Raw genomic sequence first — 23,500 nt, forward strand, 5'->3', positions numbered from 1 at the left:
ACCATGTTTGATATATTTCGGGAGATTATTTATATAGATTGAAAACAGCAGCGGTCCTAATATTGAACCTTGTGGTATACCAAGCATAATATCTTGAATATGTGATGCAGTGTTATTCAGAGTCACAACCATTTTTCTGTCAGATAAGAATGACTTGATCCATTCAAGTAGGAATCCTCTGATACCAATGTTGTACAATTTACTGATCATAATTTCATTTCTTACTGAATCAAATGCTTTCGCCAGATCAAATGAGATTGAGACTACATACTTTCCCTTATCAATGTTATTGTAAATGAACTCAAATTTACTAGCAATAGCTGTTTCAACCGGTCTAGCTTTTCTAAAGCCATGTTGTTGATCCGATAAGATATTGTATTCTTCAAGGAATAGAACAATTCTATTTGCAACTATTTTTTCTAGTAGTTTTGATGACACACTTAATAATGAAATTTGGCGATAGTTGTCAATATCTACTTGGGAACCTTTTTTATGTATTGGTATAACCTTTGCAGTTTTCCAGACTTCAGGAAAAACTCCCTCAAATATTGATTTATTTATGAGCTTCACTAGAATGCCCGATATTGTTGGTATGACATATTTCAGAGCTTTCACTGTTATATCATCAAATTCATTCGATGATTTATTTTTTAAACCATTCATCGTCCTTAGTATCTCAGGTTCCAACACTTACTCGAAGAAAATAGAGTTTTCATTGAAATCAGCGACGGTATGTGGTATTGACATATTCTGACCTATGTAGCTTGCCTGATTTTCAGACGCTACCTTCGCAAAGTTGGTAGCAAACTCATTTACAACTTGCGAATTATCGGTTAACAAGACACCATTTATTTCAAGGAGGATATCCTTCTTTTTTGTTTTTATTTCTTCCTGTATATTCATTTATTCTGTTCCACGTGGCTCTCTGTCGGTTTTCAGATATTTCTATTTTGTTGCCATAATATTCAGATTTTGACTTCCGCAGTTTTTTAGTATATTTCCTTGTGTCCCTTATCTTGGGACTCACCCGCTATTATGACCTTTTCCTACCTATGTTAATCTGAACCTCTTTCTGTCCCTGCAATGGTCAAGCTGAACCCCCTCTCTAACTACCTAGGTGAAATATTGTATTTGTAAAATCACATTCATTACATTTTAAACTTTGTGCAGTCAGAATAAATCTTGTCTTGTCCACAGTACATCTTGCCAGTTATTTTTGTTATCCTATATTTTCACAAGAGTTAATATAATGTTTGTGTGTCTTAAGTATTCATACTCACGATAAAATAATCGTTGGTCAAAACAACAATATTTTTGTAGGTTGATTTTTTGAAAAACATAGAATTTGCGTTATTTTTCTAGTAACCTAACTAATAGGGTGTGTATCAAAAATACAGTTAGAGGTATGTTCAAATTATTGTACATTTTGCGTTTATTCCTCTGTTTAGGTCAATCGTTAGGTAAACTTGTGAAACAATTGAACAATGGAAGGCCGTACGCGGCACGTTTTGATTCAAGATCGTGTCTCATAACAGAAAAATGTTATCAATTCGACAAGGCGCCATTCTCCTTAGATTAATACATAAACAAATGTAGACCTTGTTTAAACACTCGAAATATCGATAAGAGTTTCGAAATGATTTTCGGAAATTCCGTCTTCGAGGGGATATTTACGAACATTTGAAGGGCTTTTCTTATAATTGAGCAAAACATACAATCATTGGGAATGTTTCCCCCTCCAACTCAGTTTCATTCCCTAAAGTCTTGAATAAAAAGATATCTATAGTCTACTTTTTTAGACGGAGTTATAAATCACTTTCAAGTGGATGTTCCCTATACTATAACAATTTTCAATTGAAGGTGATTCATTAGCAACGTCGCACTTGAAGTGACCAACGAATAATCCTCTTACCAACTCTGCAGAGGCGTACCAAAATAATATATTTTTATTTATTTAAACATATAGGTATTACGTAAAAATTGTTATAGCAGGTGGCGCTACCTGGTGTCAATGGTAAAACTGATTACATTTTCCTATTATGCCTAATACAGTGCTTCAAAAAAATAGAAAAATTTACAAAATAATTATTATGTTCCTTTTATAAAGAAAGAGAACTACAAAGCAAAGAAATAATTACATATTTTATGCTTATGAAGTTTCAGAATCCATTGACTCGTCCGAAGAGGAATCCCTAGTCACACTTAAATCTATTAATTGCATTAACTTTTGCTGAGCATTTCGCTAATGCATCAGATTCCGCAATGTTAAATCATTTTGGTCAGAATATGTCTCTTCCCTGTACTAGGGTAGAAAATGTTACCATCAATTATCCATACCCATCTTACCCTATCACAGAATATGAAGTAGTAGTAAAAAATATTATTGACTTAATACTAAAACCATTTATATACCTAATGAATCAATCACTTATACAAGGGTTCTTTCCAGATGAATTTAAAACAGCATTGGTAATTCCTCTGCACAAAAAAGGTGACCTAAAAGTAGTTGACAACTACAGGCAAATTTCTCTTCTCAGTTCTTTATCGAAATTGTTTGAAAAAAATAGTGTCTACAAGAGTGATTTATCACTTAGAAAAGAATAAATTAGTAAGTACTTCTCAGCATGGTTTCAGGCAAAACAGGTCGATTGAAACAGCCTCGTGTCACTTGCTTAATTATATATATAAAGAGATTGACATTATTTTTCGACTTGTCAAAAGCCTTTGATACAGTGTGTATTGAAACTTTAATAGATAAATTGGCGCCTCTAGGACTTCCAGCCAGTATAATAAAGTGGATACAATCATATATGACAGATAGAACCATGATAGTGAGATGCAATAATTCAATTTCACACAGTCAGGCTGTAAAACTTGGGGTCCCACAGGGTTCAGTTCTTGGGCCACTGCTGTTTCTTCTTTATGTAAATGATCTTCCACAATATTTAGAAAACGTTCATGTTACCATGTTTGCCGACGACACAACGATAACAATATCCGATCAGGATGCAGAACAGCTTGCAGTTAAACTGGAAATGGTTGTAAATCAATTTTCATCCTGGTGTCAGAGAAATAAGTTGATTCTAAACACGTCCAAATCGGTAATAGTCAAATTTTTTCACCGAAAATTGTTACCCAACGAACTTTTTGTAATTGACGACATCCAACCCTCTATGGAAACTAAATTTTTAGGCACTCATTTAGATGAGAGTATAAATTGGGGTAGACACATTGAAAGTGTATGTTCAAAACTAAATAAAGCCTATTTCGCTATTAAACAAATGAAATCAACCTTGAATATAGCAGGCTTGCTAAGCATTTACTATGCTATGGCATATGCACATATTAATCTGAATATATTGGCATGGGGTCGAGCAAGAGGATTCTTGAGAGTGTTTGTTTCCCAAAAGCGTTTAGTAAGACTGATTTTTAACTTGAATTATCAAGACAGTTGTCGATCTATCTTTACGGTGCCTGCTGTGTACATTTTTCGATGTATTATCTTTGCCAAACAGAATATAGATAATTATCCGTGTAATTCTGAGAAACATGAATATAACACCAGACACGGCAACTTATTGAAAATTCCTAAACATAGAACGACATTCTATGAGAGTTCTCCGGATTACAATGCAATCATATATTACAATAAACTACCAGAATCACTCAAATGGACTGGAAGTAACATCATATTTCAAAAGAAAGTTAAAGACTTGCTATTAGAGAAATGCTACTATAGTTTCCAAGAATTTTTAGACGATAATTTCTGAAAAATAAAATATGAACTAGATCTGTATACGTTTTTATATATTTCAATTGTGTATGTGTTTATATGTATGTATAAATTTATTTCTTTTTTTTTCTTTTTAGTGACGTCTTGTATAAATATAAACATTTTTAAATTTATACCTAGTATTAATTCTGATTATTGATTGACTTACCATATATACACTATGTATCGTGAATGGTGAATAAAATATTATTATTATTATTATTATTTGGTCGGAAACAGTGTCTACCATCCCGTCCAATCTCTACATTTTCTCTTCTTCCTTGATCTAATGGGCTACAGCATTAGCCCAATCTTCTTTCCGTATCCGTTCCATTGCGAGTTCTAATAAACGTTGGACATCAGAAATTTTATATGTCACGTTTTCACGAGCTACGTAACCCTTAATGTGAGCCCAGATTAATTCTATCGGTTTTAACTCGCAATGGTAGTCTCAAAATGGTTATGCGTTCAGCACGCGCTATTGTATCCACCACATGCTGGCGATATCTGTCACGATGATGTTTAATGACACTCATAAGCTCAGCCTTAAGCATGTCCTCGGAAAATGGAATTCCTTTTTGTCCTAACCAACTCTGCATGTCTGCTTTTCTGGTGGTCATAGTTGGCAGCTGTTCTACTAATCGACTGTGATAAAAAGCGTTATCCATTACTATTACCGAATTTGACTCGACTCGTGAAAGAAGGGATTCAAACTATCCTTTGAAGCGTTGGGCGTCCATGTTTTCGTGATAATCTCCCGTTTTTTTTATGAAAAAATTAGTGCACTAAGAAGCCACTCTCGCTACCTATATGGGCGACAATTAGTTGTTGCCCTTTACCCGTTGATCCGCGTAACCCTCTTGATAAACCGTCCACAAATGCTTGACGATAACTAGTTACAGTAGTATCTTGCCAGCTCTTAGATACTGTGTGACCAGCATTCACCCACGTTTCATCCAGATAATAAATATTTTTGTGAGCAGAACGCATTTCCCTAATGGAGCGAAGATATCTCCGTCGCCATGAGACTATATCTTCTCTTTCTATTAAGACAGATTTACGGGATCGTTTGGCATATATAAATTTTAAATCTTCTTTTATTATTTTCCTTAACTTCTCTTTGATCATTTTTGGAATGAGATCATTATCCATTACCTTTGTCCTAATGGATTCGAGGGTTGGCGCTTTATTCTCAAAAAAGAAAGAATGAACGGTATAGCGTACAAAATGTTTCTGGTACTCGTCCAATTCAAGTTTTTTTCTACCACGACAATGTACTTTTGGAGCTTGCACAATCCCAGTCACCTATTTGTCACATACAATGCGTTCAATTGTCGACACGGATATTCCGTTTAAAAATGAACACTGGGCTACAACTTCCACTGTAGGGAGTGTATTTTTAAAATTTTCGTACACTCTACAGACAATCTGTTTTTTTTCTAACGACATAAACATCCGCTTTCTTTGTACATTACTTGGACCTGCTACGGCATCCATCTTAATACTATAAAAATAATAAAATTCAATCATATATTATTCAGCTATTTGTCAGTTGTTTACTTACCTCAAAAACTATCGAACAGTGAAGTTCGAGGTGTACTGAGTTGAACCTCAAAACGATGAGCAGCCACAGTCCGCCGCGAATTTCTGATATTAACCGCTCTTGGTGGAATCAAATGTGCCAAATCACTTGAACACCCCCCGTGAAAGTTTCTATGGAAGAGAGACAAATCTCCAAACTTTCTTCGATATTCCAGGCTATCAAGGTTGCAAGTGATGTTCGCGTCTCCAATCAGGCGGGTGGCTCTTTTCTGGATGGAATCCAGCAGCTTCAAGGTATGCTTACGGGCGGAGCTCTATACATGAGAACAACACTCCAAAGAAGGCAGAGCTTTATGAAGCATCAAAAGTTGCTGCGGTGTGTACAATTTTCTGGTTCGGGACAGTGTTTCAAGCTTTTGAGAAGCAGCCTTTGCAATTCCAGCGACATGATTGTGCCAAGACGTATTAGTGTCCATTTTAACTCCCAATAAACTTATCGAAGCAGAAAGCCGAATTATTTGTCCGGATTCGACGAAGATTTATCGTGTTCATCTGATGATAACATGCAGATCTCAATTATACCTAATGTCTTCTCAAATAAGCATATCTATTTACTTTCATGTAAATATTTTTAATTGAAATGTTTTTTATAGTCATTAGTTCCAACAAGTATTTTTGATGAAATACCCAAATGAACGCCAATGCAGGTAGAAAACTACCCTAACGCTAATAAAATATTTTGTTTGCGATACAAAAATAGGGTGGACCCGGTTAAATATTATAAACCCGCCTATACCATCTGTGGCAAAACATAACGAAATCCCAAAAAAATTGAGTACTCTGTTAGCATTTTGCAGTTATAAGCATTTATCGCTTTTTGATTCCGAGAAACAGAGTATAGAGACGTTAATTTTGTTGACAGTGGTAGCCATTTACCCGATACTCTTCGAGAAATCCATCTTCCAGGAAGTATGCCATATACGGTCAGTTCAACTGGAAAAAATGGTGTGGTGGATATCCATCTCATTGAAATCTACATGCCAAATTATAATGATAATCCCACTGATTCGATTTTCTATTTTAGTTCTTCAAGCAGATTCAGAACTCACCGATTATACAATATTCTAATACATGTCAAATAATAACCTAATAAATATTTATTTTTTCGGAATAATAGTTCAAGGTCATCTCCAAAAGAAAAGTGGTAGTGAAATTAGTATTTGAATTTGATTAGCATGCATATTGAAAATTATCAAGATCAGCATCAACATTTACAAAGTTAAACCAGTGAAGATAATCAAGTATGCAAAATCAGTGACTTTCTCGTTTATATTATATTCTGATTGATATCTCACGAAATTGATCCAGCTGTAATAAATTAATGAGAATTCAGGAAGAAATATGTCTAAAAATTTTTCTTGAATTGATCAACAAAATCCCGAAAAGTATGAATAAAAAACCAGATAAAAAAAATCTGAGTGATATTTATAATTTTTACTGGATATGAATCAATTTCATCGATATATCAAATTAAAAATAAATAATTGTACGCTGTATAAATAATTCATTAAACAATTTTGTGATAGAAATCTTCTCCGTTAATAATATAACTTTCAATGTATCACTTTGTACACTTATTACGAATCGGTGACAATATAATAATTTCATAAGTTTATCTCATTATCCTGATCAAGATCGCTAGGATTAAATAATTTCCTCACACAGTCTGTGTGAGAGCAAGTAGACAACCACACTACTTGCGCATGCGTATATATTTTATATTAAAAGAAATTAAAACAAATAGCAAGCCAAACTAAAATGTGGAAAATAGATAAAAGTTTAAAACTAAAAAAACACGCTTTAATAGCAACACAAACTGAAAAATAATTCGAAACTACACACATCGGAAAAGTCTAGGAATATTTTTAAAAATGGCAATAATTTTTTTTTAGATCGCTTTAGGGAAAAAAAAGTTGACGGGTGATTATTAAACGAATGTAACTTACAACAAAATTTATTAAATGGTCAAAAATACTGAGTGCGCATATAAGCAAAACTAAAAAAAAATATGGCTCTTCTTTGGCACCCCGAAAAAAAATCATAATACAAAAAAAAATTGGAATCAGTACAAAGTATGGCCTCCACGCTGGTTTATTACGGCCTACATCTTTCGTGCATCGACAAAATGAGATTGTCAATGTCTTGTTGAGGTACATTTGCCCATTCAGCGATTAAAAGCTCTCTCAATTGAAATGTTGTGTGAATGTTCCCCATATGCGGAGTAATTCTTCATTAAGTGGAAGTTTTCACCAACAGCACCAGCAAACGGACGGACGATAGGTAGAAGAATGGTGTCGAGCTGTGAGGGAGCGATTTGAAAAAACAAGATCGGTTCTGCCGCCGATCATGATTCCGCCCCATAGCATTACTGTACCACCTCTGTATGTGTGGACTTCCTGGACGTGTCTCAAACGTTCATTATTTCCAGGTCGTCTCCACAGTCTTACTCGACGAGAATCTGGATGAAATCCAAATCTGGATTCGTCTGTAAACAAAACTGTGGCCCAATAATTTGCATCCCAGTTTTGATGTTCTTGACACCACTCTAATCTTCTACCGCGATTGCCTCTCGACAAAGGTGGACATCTAAGTGGCCTTCTGTTGTGGCGATCTGCTTCATGCAGTCGATTTCTGATAGTATCACGACCAATGGTTACCTGGTGCGTCTGCTGCAACACGTTAACCAACTCAGATGCTGTGATTGTCGGTTGTCTTCTTGCGGTTAAGACCAAAAATCGGTCTTGAACTGCAGTTGTAGCGCGTCCTCGCCCTGGATGTTGTTCGGCTGGACTGCCAGTTTCACGGAAACGCCGCCACAATCGACTGATAACACTTTGGGAGACACCCAAACGAAGAGCTACATCATTTTGTCGCATGCCACCTTGAAGAAGACCTACAGCTCTATTCATCTCAGCCAATGGTAAGTGATGGCGTTCCATGTTGAAGCACAATATTTCCAGTTTAATTGCTGAGCAAGAACTGCATAGAATGTACAAACTCGACACTTTCAGATTATTCATTTTAGCCGAAAACCTACAGTTTGTAAAAAGTTACCGTTTTTGTAGGCTTTGTTCAACCCATAGAAATCTACAGGGTGGTCGAGTGTACCAATTCAATCGAAATTAAACGACCTCATGCATTTATTTTTATGATATTTAGTATGTTATAAAAATATCCCTAGATTTTTCCGATGTGTGTAATTTAAGATTGTGTTCAACATGGATAGTCCTGTGGCTTAATGTAACTAATGACTTTTAATAAGTCTGAAATAAGAATAAATCTATTTACAAAAAACAAAATTTTGTTGTATAAAAACAAGGGGTGCCAAATAGCCAATGTAATAAATACTTGGTTTGGAGCTGTTTGCCAGATTGGAGCCATAATGTCAATATAATTTAAAGCATCCCACGCTTTTTTACAACAAAATCAATATTTTTGTAAATAGATTTATTCTGATTTCAGACTTGTTAATAGTCATTAGTTTCATCAAGCCATAGGACTTGTTATGGATGTTGAACACAATCTTAAATTAGTTTCGAATTATGTTTTATTTTTCAAATTGTGTTGCCATTAAAGCGTGTTATTTTAGTTTTTTTTAAACTGTTATTTATTACAATCAGATTTGGACGTGACTGACGTGATAAAGTCTGTAGGTATTCGAAGATGAAAGCTTGATAAATTGTATAAATATAGTAAGTTTGTTTTTTAATAGTTCCTGTACACTTTGCTTTCAGAAATGTTTTTCAACTAATCAAAAAATATCAATTTCAATACATTAGTAGGTTTCCCAGAACTAAATATATTCATTATTCACTATGTTCCCTTCAAACTAGTCAACCTAAGGTATAAAACACTTGTGCCAGCGTTCTGAAATGCACTTTTTGGTATGTCCCTGAGTTCTCTCAGCGATTCGGTTTTCATCTCTTCAATCGTCACAAAACGCCGTCCTTTCATGGGTTTCTTCAATCTTGAGAACGAAAAATATTCGCGGGGGTCAAATCTGGTGAATACGGTGGCTGTGACATGATGACGGTGTTGTTTTTGGCCAAAAAATGTACGTAGCCTGCGGAATTTGAACATTCACCTTGTTTTTTGAACATCCTACGTATACAAAGTATTTACGGCGTTCATATTAAAAATCTCCAAAATGTGGTTTTAAAGAACTAGCCTATAAAAAGAAAGAATTATATTTCTTCCACACGAGCTGAAATATTCAGAAAGGTAAATTCCTAAAGCGACATTGTAGAAATTCAATTAGCGACTGAACTCCCATGTGAACAACACATACATATAGCTAATGTGACGTGAACAATAAAAATATAAAAACACAAAAATAATTATTTGGCACAGAACATTCGTTGGCGTAATTCAAGGTATGTGTTGGTGATAAACACGAATAGAGTTATCCGTGATGTAATGCTTTCAACAGAAATAGATCATAGTTGTCCACAACAAAACAGATGATGAATTGTGCAAACCGTTTATGAATTTTGTTGAGAACATGATACCCACTGTTGGTGGCATCTGCCGTTGTAATCGCGTTGTAATCGTTCCAAAGGCCAATTTTTTTCGCTAAAAATCGACATCCGACAGGGACGGACTGAGCAACACCTGTTTCATGAACAGTGTAATACAATGTTTATCAAATACGAGATGGCCACTGGAATATTTGAAAAAAGATGAGTACTTACATGAAATATATCAATACTGCTGTTTCTAGTACGGAGGGTGCTTTGATCGAAGCTTTCGCAGAAGTTATCAAGGAATTGTGGTCAGAAGATTCATCTAATAGAAAAGTGAACACAGTCTCCTTAAAAAGTCAGATTCAGAGTTTTGCCCCTCGATTCATGGGTCATGTGCATCAAGACGCCCATGAGTTCCTTCGTTATCTTTTAGAAGGTTTACATGATGACGTTAATAGAATTATTGAGAAACCTAAACCAACCTTAACGGAGATTATCGAAAAAATGAGCGACAGCGGAAAAGCGCAATAGTCATTTATTTGAGTACATATAACTCTAAGATTGTAGATAATTTCGTTGGTCAATTAAAATCCACGATGAAGTGCACACACTTTGGACACTCATCTGTAACCTTAGGTCTTTTTTGGGATTTGTCACTCCCCATACCACAAAGAACTGGCCAATTGAGTTCATCACAATGCTTGGATTTCTTCACAAGAGAGGAAACTTTGTATGGACATGAAAAACCGACGTGTTCAATTTGCAAGGATAGAAGAGAATGAACAAAGTATCTATCGATCCATAAGTTTCCCCGTATATTTTAGTCATTCATTTCAAAAGATTTTCTCTAACAGAAAGATTAGAGACATATTAAATGTTGTATCGAATTTCCTCTAGATGGATTAGATATGAACAATTATGCAGCAGAAAATGTGACTCCTTGTCGTCATAATCTATATGCACTTTCGAATCACAGTGGGTCGAACTACAGCGGACATTATACAGCATTCTGCAGACATCCTTATACTGGCACGTGGCACGAATACAATGATTCACACGTATCATAAATTTCACCAAAATCGCTTGTGAGTGGAGATGCAAACATCCTCTTTTATGAAATGGAGAAAACGAGTTCGCACCTTTGAGCGTGTTGAAAAGTTGTTGTTGAACTGTTGATTTTAATGTTATAATGAAGTAAATGTTATTATAATATGTTTGCAAGAAATAGCTCAAATATTGAGGAAAAAAAATGAGAATGCGTTTAGATTCTCGCTCGTGCAAAATGGAATCGCTCCAAAATGGTCATATTTTCAACTTGCAGTCCAAAATCGGTCATCTCCGTTGAAGGTCTCTTATCATAAAGATATCGGCTGAGAAGAAAATATCCAATGAAATCTTTTTGAAAATCTGTTTTTTCGTTAACCAGCTGTCGCCCCCATACGAACGACCACTCTCAGAACTTGAGACACTTGTGCAAGCTAAGGACTAACGAGGTCTTACCTTTTAACGTGTGATTCTTAGTACATGTGTGAAAAACATCTGAAAACATATGTGAAAAACATTCTCAAAGGATTCTCAAGAACATTGCAAAACATTTTGGTTGGATGGAATATCAAGTGATGATGAGGTCAGGAAATAATGATAATGATAATAACAGTAATAGTGGTCTTCATGGTCAGTGGTGAAATAGGATATAACAACCAAAAGGCGAAGTTCAAAACTGCAGTGCAGAACACTACAGGTTTGTTATACCATTCGTCAGGCCCACTTTTTCATTGTATTTCCTTTGTTTATAATTTCACCCGTCCATAAAAATCAATTATTTTTTTCCCATGGCGCGCCAGAATCATCAACCAATGACAGCTCTCCACATCGTGGGGCGAGTGATCATTGGGTTCGAAAAATATGTGCCCCAGACGCAATGAGCCAAGAATGACAAGCTTTCTGCATTTGTCTGGTCATAATTTCTGTCTCCGCCGACTTGATCTTGAGATTCGAGAGCAGAGAGGGTATCATTCCACCAAGGACTCCAATGATCAAAATAACCCTCTCGACAGAGTGGTGTGAAGAGAGTCTGTGGAGTTCGAAGAGAAAATCACGATATTGAATCCGTTTTTCCTCTTTTTTTGCGGGCGATATTCGTCTCGCCGGGAGACGCGAGATACTGGAGATACAAGGAGCAAAATGTCTAGCCCTGGGTTCACCACAAAGGGTTACATATCAGTGATTTTTCTTCGCCAAGTCGCAAATTTTAGTACTTTCAAAAACGAAACACCGATTTTTTTCACCCACAAAATGACGCCAAAAAATGTTTTTTTTGCTGATAGGAAATCAGCCTCCCTATGAATGAATGAATGAATTTGTAATCCATAATACTATTTTATATCAACGCACTTGGTATTTCAATTATACAGTGTGCAAAAGCCAAATGGAATAAATTCATTATTCCGGTTATGGTACATATTTCAACAAAATCCCGAAACACGTCAAATTTAAATTATAATTTGACATACTTCAACGGAAAAATGCTACCCCTACCTTCAACCCCCGTCGAATGACATGTACAACCCCCATTTTTTTAAATGGGAAGTATAGGCTTGTTATATATCAATTGAAAGGCCTCTTGATTCTTTATTCAAAAATGTAATCGATTTCAAGTTAATTGCAATAATGTTGATTAAATAAATTAAAATTATGTGGTTACCGAAATTCGATAAAATACACTCAAAACTTATTGCAATATACTCAAAACCTATTTTATGTTCTTTTTAGATGGTCTCCTTCAAAAAAACTGTAAATAATTTTCGTGGCAACGTTAATTTGAAACGCCTTGTGAACTTGTTTTTTGTGTTACAACATCAGTTGTCAGTATTTTAATTTAAGTTTAAAGTTCGTTAACTTCAAGTCTGACAAATGGTTAGATTAACGGAAATGCATAAAATAACAGTTGACATCAAATTCGATTCTGGAAGAATTTAAAATAAAATTTTACTCATGGAAACTTTTTCTCACGAAACCTTGTTTTTATTCTATTCATGTTCAAATAATATATAATTGTAGCCCGTCGGTAGCCAGGTGGTTCGACGTGGGTGCTTTGTTCACTCACTCGAATTGACTGCCGTGTTGGTCGGTGATTCAAGCCCTAGTCTGAACGATAGATTTTCACGTGCTATCGTTCAACCCGTGTTAGGAATCACACGTTAGAAGGTAAGACCTCGTTAATCCTTAGCTCGCACAAGTTTCAACTTATGAGGGTTGTCGTTTGTAGGGGTACTACAGCTGGTTAACGGAAAAACAGATTTTAAAAAAATTTTTTTTAAACTTTGTCCTCATGAAAATGATGTATTTTTATATGTTCTAATTTTATTGACTCTTCTTTTCAAACAATGATTGTTGCCAAAAAAAATTAAGGTCATCACTTCTACTGTTTGCTCTTTTGATGGACGCAAAGAATTTAAATACGTCCAGAACGTTGTATTTAATATGGTTTCCGATCAAGGGAAGTTCATCCGGAGATCTCTCGCAGTCTCATTTTTTGAAAATGAGACACAACAGAATAACGATATCAATCAGCTATCTTTTCTATAAATTTCCACTACAAGAAAGATAACCACGAAATTATCATCGCGCCCTGTACAGCACATGCGCTCTTCGAAAACAAAATACAAAACAATCCCTAGAAAACGCTGAAAACAGACGCATCGACAGTCAAAACAAATAGGAAACGTCTTCGCCGAGAAAATCTGGCGCGTCTAGCTGCACCTTCCCATATCTAAACAAACGAATAACATGCCGAGAGAGAAACGTGCACATATGCGACGGCGATTTGGTCGAGGTAAGCGGGCGATATGGTTAATTGCTGACACATTCGTGAGCCATCTCGACAAACGACACGATCCGTCCATTCGCCCGCGATAGTTTTTTGTTCTGTCAGCGCGATATAATCGTAAACCGCGCCGCCTTGATAGCGGCTATCGATTGGTCATACCCACAAGTGCGCAAACATATTCGAATTCAAAATAGAAGAACAATTCTGTACCGACAGCGAGCAGGTATCCAGTCCAGAGTTCGAATTTTCACAATTGGGAACAAAGGTAAGGTTCACGAATATTTTTGAATGCCGAGTCCGAGAAATGTCAATAACAATTTCAGTCGTCAGTTCGCGCCTAGTTAAAACAAATGATAAGCTCAACAAGTGACGATGCGGTCTCCTAAGTGACAGATTCTAAACCATTCGTCATTGATGTTGACACCTGGACGCGAAATTACGAAAGATAAATCTAATCTTATCAGCGTGCTAATAAAGAATCAACGCGGTTTTTAGCGTGAAAAATCAACATATGAATCAGACGAAAGTGGGTGAAGTGACGAAATAGAACAATTGACTGAGTAGAGTTGCTTTATTGAAAAAGTCCACATCGTTGTTAGAGCCAGTTTTGTGAGTTCGTAAGGTATGTTTCGTCGAGTATTAGTATCTGAGTAAATAAAACTAGAGTAAATATTAGCCGTTCGCGTTTACACATATCCTTCTTTATTGATTTGTTCAAGTCGTCGAACAATTTATATTATCTACTGCCTCTATGATTGGAGAGTCAAGACATGTTCAATGTGATTATTTGAATCTACAATAACCTTATAAATACAGAATATCCAATACTAACTCCTAAAATGAAAAAACCTCAGAAAATGTATCCTAGATGAGTACATTGTTTTCACAATATTCAATTGAATGTAATTGCAATTCAAAGGCTCTCCATAGAAGGATTTTTTTGACTCAATCTATCTTTGCAGTGGCAACACAACCATTTTCTGTCCCATTTTGGGAATACTGGTGTTTATTGAAATGGCCGTTTAGCTCTAGAAGCATCAAATTCTTTATAAGGAATAATAAATAAAAAATATTTTTCCCAATTGTGAAACGTTTTGGTCAGACGATAGACGTTTGTTAGGGTGATTAGTTTTTCAATTCAATTCAATTCAAATATACTTTATTGTCTGAAGAATAAATTCTTATTGACAAAGCCTTGTGCGAAATATAAATAACATATACCTGAAATCACAAAAGTATCACAAAAGTAAAATCACTTAAAGTAAGTGATAACATGAACTGAAAAGAGACATGTAAATAATAACAAACGTTCAAGATATAAGAACATGGTCAATAAAATCAAATAAATCAATTTAAACTGAATTGAATAAAATCAAATCAATGAAATACCGTAGATATTACAATCTTCTCAATTAAAATTATCATCGTAGAATTCTGCTAAGCTATAATAAGGTCTCACAGAAAGCAAGTCTTTCAACTCTTTCTCAAGAGCTCTAAGGTCATTTATGGTTCTTATAGCTTGAGGAAGGTGATTGAACATTTTGAGACCATTGTAAATAATGGAATCTTTAACTAGGGTCGAAGAAGGCAGCGGTAATTTAAAGCTGAATCTTTGCCTGGTTTGATACATTGGCGCGTCCAAGTTGTTGAACAATACCCTATTTTTGAAGAGAAGGCAGATTGTCTCATATATAAATAAGGAGACCACAGTTAGGATTCTGTTAGAGTCAAAAAGAGGCCGACAAGAGTCCCTAGGCTTGACTTTGCATATGCATCGTATTGCACGTTTTTGTATTAGTAAAACTGATTGAAGGCATGTTGTAGAACACACACTCCAAAAGCAAATACCATAACGAAGATGGGATTCAACAAGGAAATGATAAACCATTCTAGCTTCTGCAGGTCCGAGCTCAAATGCAGTTACTCGTATTGCATAACATCCAGGAGGAGAGAGCTTCGATTTCAAAGTATCTACATGTTTGTTGAATTTTAAATTATTGTCAATGAACAAGCCAAGGAATTTAGAAGTTGATACGTTGTCAATTTGAATATTATTTAGATGTACGGCTGGAATCTGGCAGCGATAGGACACCACTTTGTTTTTGATAAATTCAAGCTCAAGACATTTGAGCCAAACCAGTCCTTCACAATAACTTCATACAACGTATGGTTGCTAGGAACATGCCATAAACTTGTAGTATCATCAGCAAATAAAGTAAATTTTCCTTGGATGTTTATAGACGATAGGTCATTAATGTAAATTAAGAATAAAAGTGGGCCCAGCACCAAACCTTGTGGGACGCCGCAAGTAATTTTACCTTCATTTGAGTATGAAGTGGTTTTGACCATCTGGGTGCGATCTGCTAAGTATGACTCAAACCACTTAAGACTTATTCCAGTTATACCGTATCTACTGAGTTTCCGTAAAAGAATTTTATGATTCACACAATCAAATGCTTTGGCTAAACTGGAAAGATTCCTTCTTATTTATAAGACTAACTAATATATCAAGTATTCTTACCGGAATATTTTCTAGGATTTTTATAGAGATTTCATCTGAGCCTGTGGAGTTTTTATTTTTAATGGAAAATAATGTTTCATGCAGTTCGGTAATATTTGTTTCATATAATATAAAGGTGTTCGTAATTTCGATATTCACATAGTCAAAGGGGTCACCGGCTGCTTTTATATTTTTCGTCAAGTCCTCCGCAATAGAGCAATAGAAGTCATTAAGTTCAGTAGGAGAAAACGGAATGTCCACAAATTTTTTGTGTCTCTTGCCAGTAAGTTCATTAATGATACACCAAGTTTCTTTTGATTTATTCGTAGCTTTATCCATTCTACTTTTATAATATTTACTTTTGGCTAGTTTAACTACATTTCTGTAAATGGTGCGATAGCGGAGGAAGTAATTAAGAAAAAATGGAGCAGATGTAAATTTTCTCAAATAATGTAATACCCTCATGTTTTTTGCCGAAACCCTAATACCTCTTGTCAACCAACTTTTGTTTTTGTGTCTAAAATTGATTTTTTGAACCGGAAAGCTTTTATCAAATATATAAAGTAATTTATTATAAAATTCAAGAAAAGGGTCTTAAGAAAAGGGTCTTCAGAAAATTCTATATGATTCCATTCAGAGCTTAGACACAAGTTAGAGAACTTGTTATAATTAGCAGAACTATACAATCGTCCTAACTTAAATTTCGATTAAGATTGAGAGAGAGAACGAACTACTTCGTGATCTGACAATCCAGAAGAAAGAACATCACAAAAAACTAGTTCGGAGTCTAAATTTGCACAAAAATAATCTATGGTGGATTCGGTAAATTGAGACACACGTGTAGGAGATTTCACGTACATTTCCAAGTTATATGTTTGCAATAAATTAATTAAAAACTGTGTTGCTTTTGAATTTTGTTCAGTGTAATTAATATTTAAGTCTCCAGTTAAAATAATTTTTGCTTTTGAAGGTAATTCAGAGAGAATAGATTCCAGTCCGTTAAGTAATTGAAAAGGATCACTAGAAGGTGATCTGTTGATTCTACTTATTGAATCAACCGCTATTTTAGGGCGATGAGTGTTCACCAGGTGTCGTCTGACCCGTCCTAGGAATCCTCATTGAAAAGTAAAACCTCGTTAATCCTCAAATCTTACATGTTTTGACTTGTAAATTATGGGCAGTTGGTAAGCGAAAATTAAAACTTATGTCGGACCAAATGCTATCCGTAAGACCTTATTAATCAATCAATTTTCTTCGCCAGGTTCAGATAACTACTTTGGATACCTCCAGACGACATTAAAATGCCATTACTTCTCTAAGACACCGTAATTTTCTCTCAGTGTACTAGCCAGTACAGTCTGTAATTGATTTTATGAAAGCTCAAGTTCAATGAACCCATTGTTATGCAGGGGTTAAACTTAGCCCCAAAGGTAACTACTACACATCACGTAATCATGCTCAACACAGCCGTGGTTGAAAATTAACCTAATTTCTCTCACAGTCCAGTTGCAACGAAGCCGATACTAACTGAATAGTCCAAAGTTTATTCTTTTTATTTTGAGATAGGTATTGACATCTAACTAACATTATCTCAACGGCTGATATCGTAGGAGACAACCATAAAATACAGCATGCCACCTAGAAATCCCAAACAACAAAAAACTCGATTATTTCATTTCCATTAAGCAAACAATTGAACAATTGACCGAATAGTAGGTCGGTAGCCAAGCGGTTCGGCGTGGGTGCTTTGTTCACTCACTCGAATCGACTGTCGTGTTGGTCGGTGGTTCAAGCCCTAGTCTGAACGATCGATCTTCACTTGCTATCGTCCAACCCGTTTTAGGAATCACACGTTAAATGTAAGACCTCGTTAATCTTTAGCTCGCACAAGTTTCGACTTCTGAGGGTTGTCGTTCGTAGGGGTTCGACAACTGGTTAACGGAAAAAAACAGATTTTAATCAGTTCAGGAATCCGATGGATAGGATGTTTGTCACTGCGAATTTTGTAAATAAGCGTATGCATATAGAGTGATCCTATATTCTCTGTATCTGTAGAGTAGGGAGGGTGAGTGTAGGTCACTTAGGCCACATGTGACCCATTGTACATCCTCCCAAGGAGTTGCTCTCATTGGTCATAGTCCATCCTCTCCTTTCCAGGAAGGTGGACAGGTCTCTGGGAGGCATCCCCTTTATATCGGCAGGTGTAGGCCGAACACATACTCTCTTATTGACGATAATTCCGGACATTCGCATAGGACATGCCTGAGAGTTTCATCTTTCTGTTCACACATCCTGCATAGAGGTGTGTCCACTAGCCCCATATTGTGACAATGGCCAGTCAGAAATCCTACTGTTAAGCTTAGATTTTTCCTGGTCATCGCCAGATAAATTCTTCGGCACCAGCTTCCCAGGTTCGCCAAGGGTGATCCTGGCAAGATTGCATCCTTTGATTTCATCCCATCTCTTTAGGTATTGAGCATGGGTGTGACGTTTGGCTAGTTCCGCAATTGTCGAAGTCATCAGGCCTTAGGTGCCACTGGGTCCTGAAATTCTTAGTCCAGCCGCTTCCTTGGCTAAAGAGTCGGCAATGCGATTACCTTTACTCCTGTCGTGCCCTTCAACCCACCTCAGGATAATGTTATTATCTACCGAGGCTTTGGCTAAATCTTGGTGGCACTCTAGTACTAGCCCTGAGGTAACACGTTGTCTGTTCAAGGTTAATAGGGCTTGTCTGCTATCAGTGCAGATTGTTGTTTTTGCCAGAAATTCCTTTCCTGGTTATTTTTTTTTGTGGCGATTGAGATACCAGCCAGTTCTGTTTGAACCACGCTGGTATTTTTTTCCATTCCCCACTTAATCCTTAGGCTTAGTGATCTGAAGTACACCACATCCTTAGCCTTCTTTGGTTTTTGAGCCGTCTCTATATATGCGTATTGCATTTGTAGCATCTGACTCTATGTTCTGTTTTATTTGTATTTTGTATAGTTTATTGAACACAAACCTGGGTTCAATTGCATCCCTGGGTTATCCTATATTTTTTAGGCATTTCAAAATGTACAGCGATACGAAGTCCAAAAATTTAGGGCAAGAAGTAGTTGATAATGATCGATGATTTAATATGAAGTCAACTCAACTTCGTTTTACGTTATACCGGAAGTGAAGTGAAGTATATTATGTACCGTTTTATGTCGAAGACTTTATAAAGTATTGGTTAAAGGATTAATGCAATCCTTCTCTACGCTTTAAATAGTGCAGATTAAAAAGAATTTTTTGTGCATTTAAATATCATCGCAAAATTGACGTTTCAGCCACTTTTTACTTTCCCCTCCATATCGTGAAATACTTCCCCTTTTAACTAGTAATCATTAGTGATAGTTCTTTCCACTCAGTTGTTTTAAACGTAAACAAAATTACTCATTAAATTATAGCTTGTTTGAGTATATATTAATAATAATGAAGAATAATTTTATGAACAATGATTTGAAAAAATTACTACTTGCCAATCAATGTAGCATTTTCAAAACTTTCAAAATTGAATATTTCCAAATGAGGTGAGAAAATAATATGTCTAACAAATTTCGAAAGATTCATAGCTTCCAGCATTCCATATTTGGCAAATACCTGCGAAAAACAAATAGTTTCAACTCAACACCGATTCAAAAAACAAGGAAACCCCTAAATAAAAAAATGCATCCATAACATAACTTGTTTATGCAACAAACGTTATATGGATGAGTTATCAAGATCATAGATAATTGAAAGGATGGAAACTGTCAAAAAACATTATGAAATTTTATAGTGATCACCATGTGAAATGGATAAAGACGAGAATGATCCTCATTGAACCGTAAACACATATATATCAAGACTTGAAGTCATCCACAAAATCTATAATTTTTTTCACGCTTTTGGTTGGTTTTTGCTATATTCTCCCACAATTTTGCAGACGTTGTGACCACACACTCCTATTTCATTTTCTACTTTGTTTACAATTTCATCTTTGAGTAATATTAGAATTTCATTAAGTTTCATGCTTATATACACGTTTAAAATTATTTCCTTGGTTTGCATGTCGAAATGAGACTTCTTCGATCATGCTGATCACCTCGTGGCTTGCTAATCATTATTTATATGCGCTGAATCTCGGATTGAAATATACTTCTAGTTATTTTCCCGTAGGTTTTTGCTAAATCCTGCAATATGGGGAAAATGGGCAAGAAGAAAGCATTGAATTCTACTCATTAATGCATATTAAACTCTCCTCTACAGTCTTAGAATGATTTGATTTATGTTTGTTTATGTGTTATAGAGATAAAATTGCACCTACATTTACCTTTGAACAGCAGAAGCTCACTCTGTTTTTATTTACCTACTCCAAGAACGAATATACTATTGAAATCTCCATTTCATTTGACGTGCAAAAAATTCAATCAAATATGCGAAAAAACGTTTCTATTTTCAACACCCAGTGTTCAAAAGGGAAATAAAACATATCCTTTCTACTTTGTGATGTTTGTGAAAAATGTTAAAATTCATTCCTACATGTCATGTCATACATGTCATTCATTTATATACTTCAATGAGTTTATTACATATAACCATCAGATACAAGAGGAAGAGATCACTTGGTTGTCCCACGAACTAACCTTTCAAGAACAATGAATTCTATTTTTCACAGAGGACTCTTGGACTATAACAAGCTTCCTAATGAAATTAAACAAAGTAACACCCTCCAACTCTTCAAACGCCTCTTTATCTCAATATCTACGGGCACAATACTATTCCAATTGAATTGTTCATCATTCTTCTCTCTATTAATCTCTTCATCATCTACTACTGACTACTGCTATGTTTTACCCAATATATTCTACTATAGAGGTCTTATACAGGGTGTAACATAAGTACGTTGAAATATTAAAGTGACGTATTCCTGAGACAATTTTAAGTAAAAAAGTCTATATGTACTTGTGCCCGAAAATGCTCCGTTTCGGAGATACAGGGTGTTGAAATTGAATTTTTTTATTCGCTTTTTGAAAATAACTCTTGCAAAAAATTAGTTATTTGTACTAAATTTTCATGTAACATCTACAGGGCGCTGCGTACGCTGTCATTATCTATTTCAAATTGCCCTAACTTTTTTGAAAGTAAACTTTTGGTACTTTTCATGAAAAAATCTAATTCCCAGACCTTTTCCAAGTAAAAAAGGTACACCTCTTCAACAACACTGGAGGTGATCGTTTTCGAGATATTTACAATTTTCTATATCGATGCATATTACTTTATAGCCAAATTTGATTTCAATAATTTTTGTCACTCTCCGCTTGCAAATTATGTTAATTAAATTGAGTAGGCTATGAAAGTTTGTTTATAAAAATAGAAGTTCGCGGTCACATTTTTAACTATTAATTGACAAATTCACAGTTCGGAGTTTATAAAGTGATTTTTTGGTACCATGGCCGACTTTACGAATGTTGAAATGGCTGATATGGTTTTTGCATACGGCTTGGCTGACGGAAATTCAAGCGAGGCCAGACGCATCTATCAGGAAAGGTATCCCCAACGCGTGACTCCGTGTGCGGCGACATTTGCGAATTTCCGAATCTGGAAGCTTTGAAACATATTCTGCAGTAGGACTGCCACGGACTACAAGAACTGTAGAATTGGAGGAGGCGGTTCTCGAAGAAATTAGTGAACATTCAGAGATAAGTACAAGAAAAATTAGTCAAACTTCAAATGTGAGTCACATGACAGTTTACAGAAATTTAAAGGAACAGCAATTATATCCTTATCATATTCAGCGTGTCCAGGCACTTACGCTACGTGATTTCCAACCATGTATCGAAGTTGCTCAATGGCTTCGAAGAAAAGTCGAACAACGTCCGCAAATTTTATCGAAAATCCTCTTCACAGATGAGGCAAATTTTTCAAGAAATGGTATCATGAACTTCCATAACAACCACAGCTGGGTGGAAGATAACCCACATGCGATAACTCAAACTCATTTCCAAGACATATTCTCTTTTAATGTATGGGTAGGCATAATTGGGGTTTAATTAATTGGGCCCTATTTTCTTCCCTTACGTTTGAATGGAGATGCTTACCTACATTTTTTGGAACACGAGCTTCCCCAATTTATGGAAGATGATCGGTCTCCGAAATCACTCTTGGTTTATGCACCATAGAGCTCCTGCTCATTTTACTGTGATAGCAAGAACTTTTTTAGAAGTAGCATATCTCCAACGATGGATAGGAAGAGGAAGCCCCCGAGGTCACCGAACCTCAATCCCGTCGATTTTTTTCTTTTGGAGACACCTAAAATCACTAGTTTATGCTAGCCCCATTGAAAACGAGGAAATTTTGAGGGATCGCATCATAGCTTGCTGCGAAACGATAAGAAACACTCCGGACATTTTTCAACGGGTGCGGAATTCTTTGATGAAGAGAGCAGAAGCTTGTATTACTGTTGGGGGTCGTCACTTTGAACAGTTGTAATAGTTGTTTCGTTCAATTTTTATATGTTTATTTTCCTAATAAATAACATAGTACTTCTCCGGATTGTTTTTTTTTACAAACTCCGAAATGTAGCACTTTCTAATTGAATAATTAAACCTGACAATTTTTTTTATTTGGATTGAATAGGCAGTTGGTTAATGCTCAGTTTATAAGAAGTCTGTACGGGTATACTGCGTATAAAGTTTGATGATAATAAATGAAATTGCAAAAAACTTATGACAAAAACCTACCATGTTTTGAAAAATTTCAACAATCTGTATTTCGAAAACGAATCATTCTTCGTTAAACATTTTACAGGAAAAAGTTGTTTATTTTGACTAGATCCACCACATACTTAGTTTTTGTAATATTGTCAGCAACTTCACTCAGCGCCCTAGGAGCTAAGTAATATGCATCGATATAGAAAATTGTAAATATCTCGAAAACGATCACCTCCAGTGTTGTTGAGGAAGTGTCCCTTTTTTACTTGGAAAATGTGTGGGAATTAAGTTTTTTCATGAGAAGTACCTAAAGTTTACTGTCAAAAAAGTTATGGCAATTTGAAATAAATAATGACAGCATACGCAGCGCCCTCTGGTTGTTGCATGAAAATAATACGAAATTATGATTTCCCACGTCAAATGAACCCCGGGTACCGAATTTCGTGCAAATAACTTATTTTTTGCAAGAGTTATTTTCAAAAAGCGAACAAAAAAATGTTATTTCAACACCCCGTATCTCCGAAACGATGCATTTTCGGACACAAGTTCATATAGACTTTTTTTTTAAATTGTCTCAGGAATAAGTCACTTGAATATTTTAACGTACTTATGTTACAGCCT

At 35.5% G+C, this 23,500-nt stretch overlaps 2 protein-coding genes across 6 annotated transcripts in view; one reads left to right on the top strand and one right to left on the bottom strand.

The window, feature by feature from the left end:
- hiw (MYC binding protein highwire) overlaps positions 1-23,500 on the bottom strand; it is a 216,379-nt gene that overhangs the window by 150,841 nt on the left and 42,038 nt on the right. The window lies entirely within an intron of this gene.
- Positions 1-23,500, top strand: part of LOC111505587 (uncharacterized) — a 33,337-nt gene that overhangs the window by 5,226 nt on the left and 4,611 nt on the right. The window contains exon 1 of one of the 4 annotated variants that reach the window (XM_074176919.1): positions 13,669-13,931. The exons of 2 other annotated variants lie outside the window; for them this stretch is intronic. The gene's annotated coding sequence lies outside the window, so the exon portion shown is untranslated. Of the gene's footprint in view, positions 1-13,668; positions 13,932-14,003; positions 14,289-23,500 lie in introns of those variants that run through there. One more of the 4 variants, XM_074176917.1, reaches the window with a different exon arrangement.

The sequence above is a fragment of the Leptinotarsa decemlineata genome, unplaced genomic scaffold (genome assembly GCF_025532065.1).
Source record: "Leptinotarsa decemlineata unplaced genomic scaffold, Ldec_3_MD MMD2_tig00002082_RagTag_RagTag, whole genome shotgun sequence".
In the NCBI taxonomy this organism is placed as follows: Eukaryota; Metazoa; Arthropoda; class Insecta; order Coleoptera; family Chrysomelidae; genus Leptinotarsa; species Leptinotarsa decemlineata.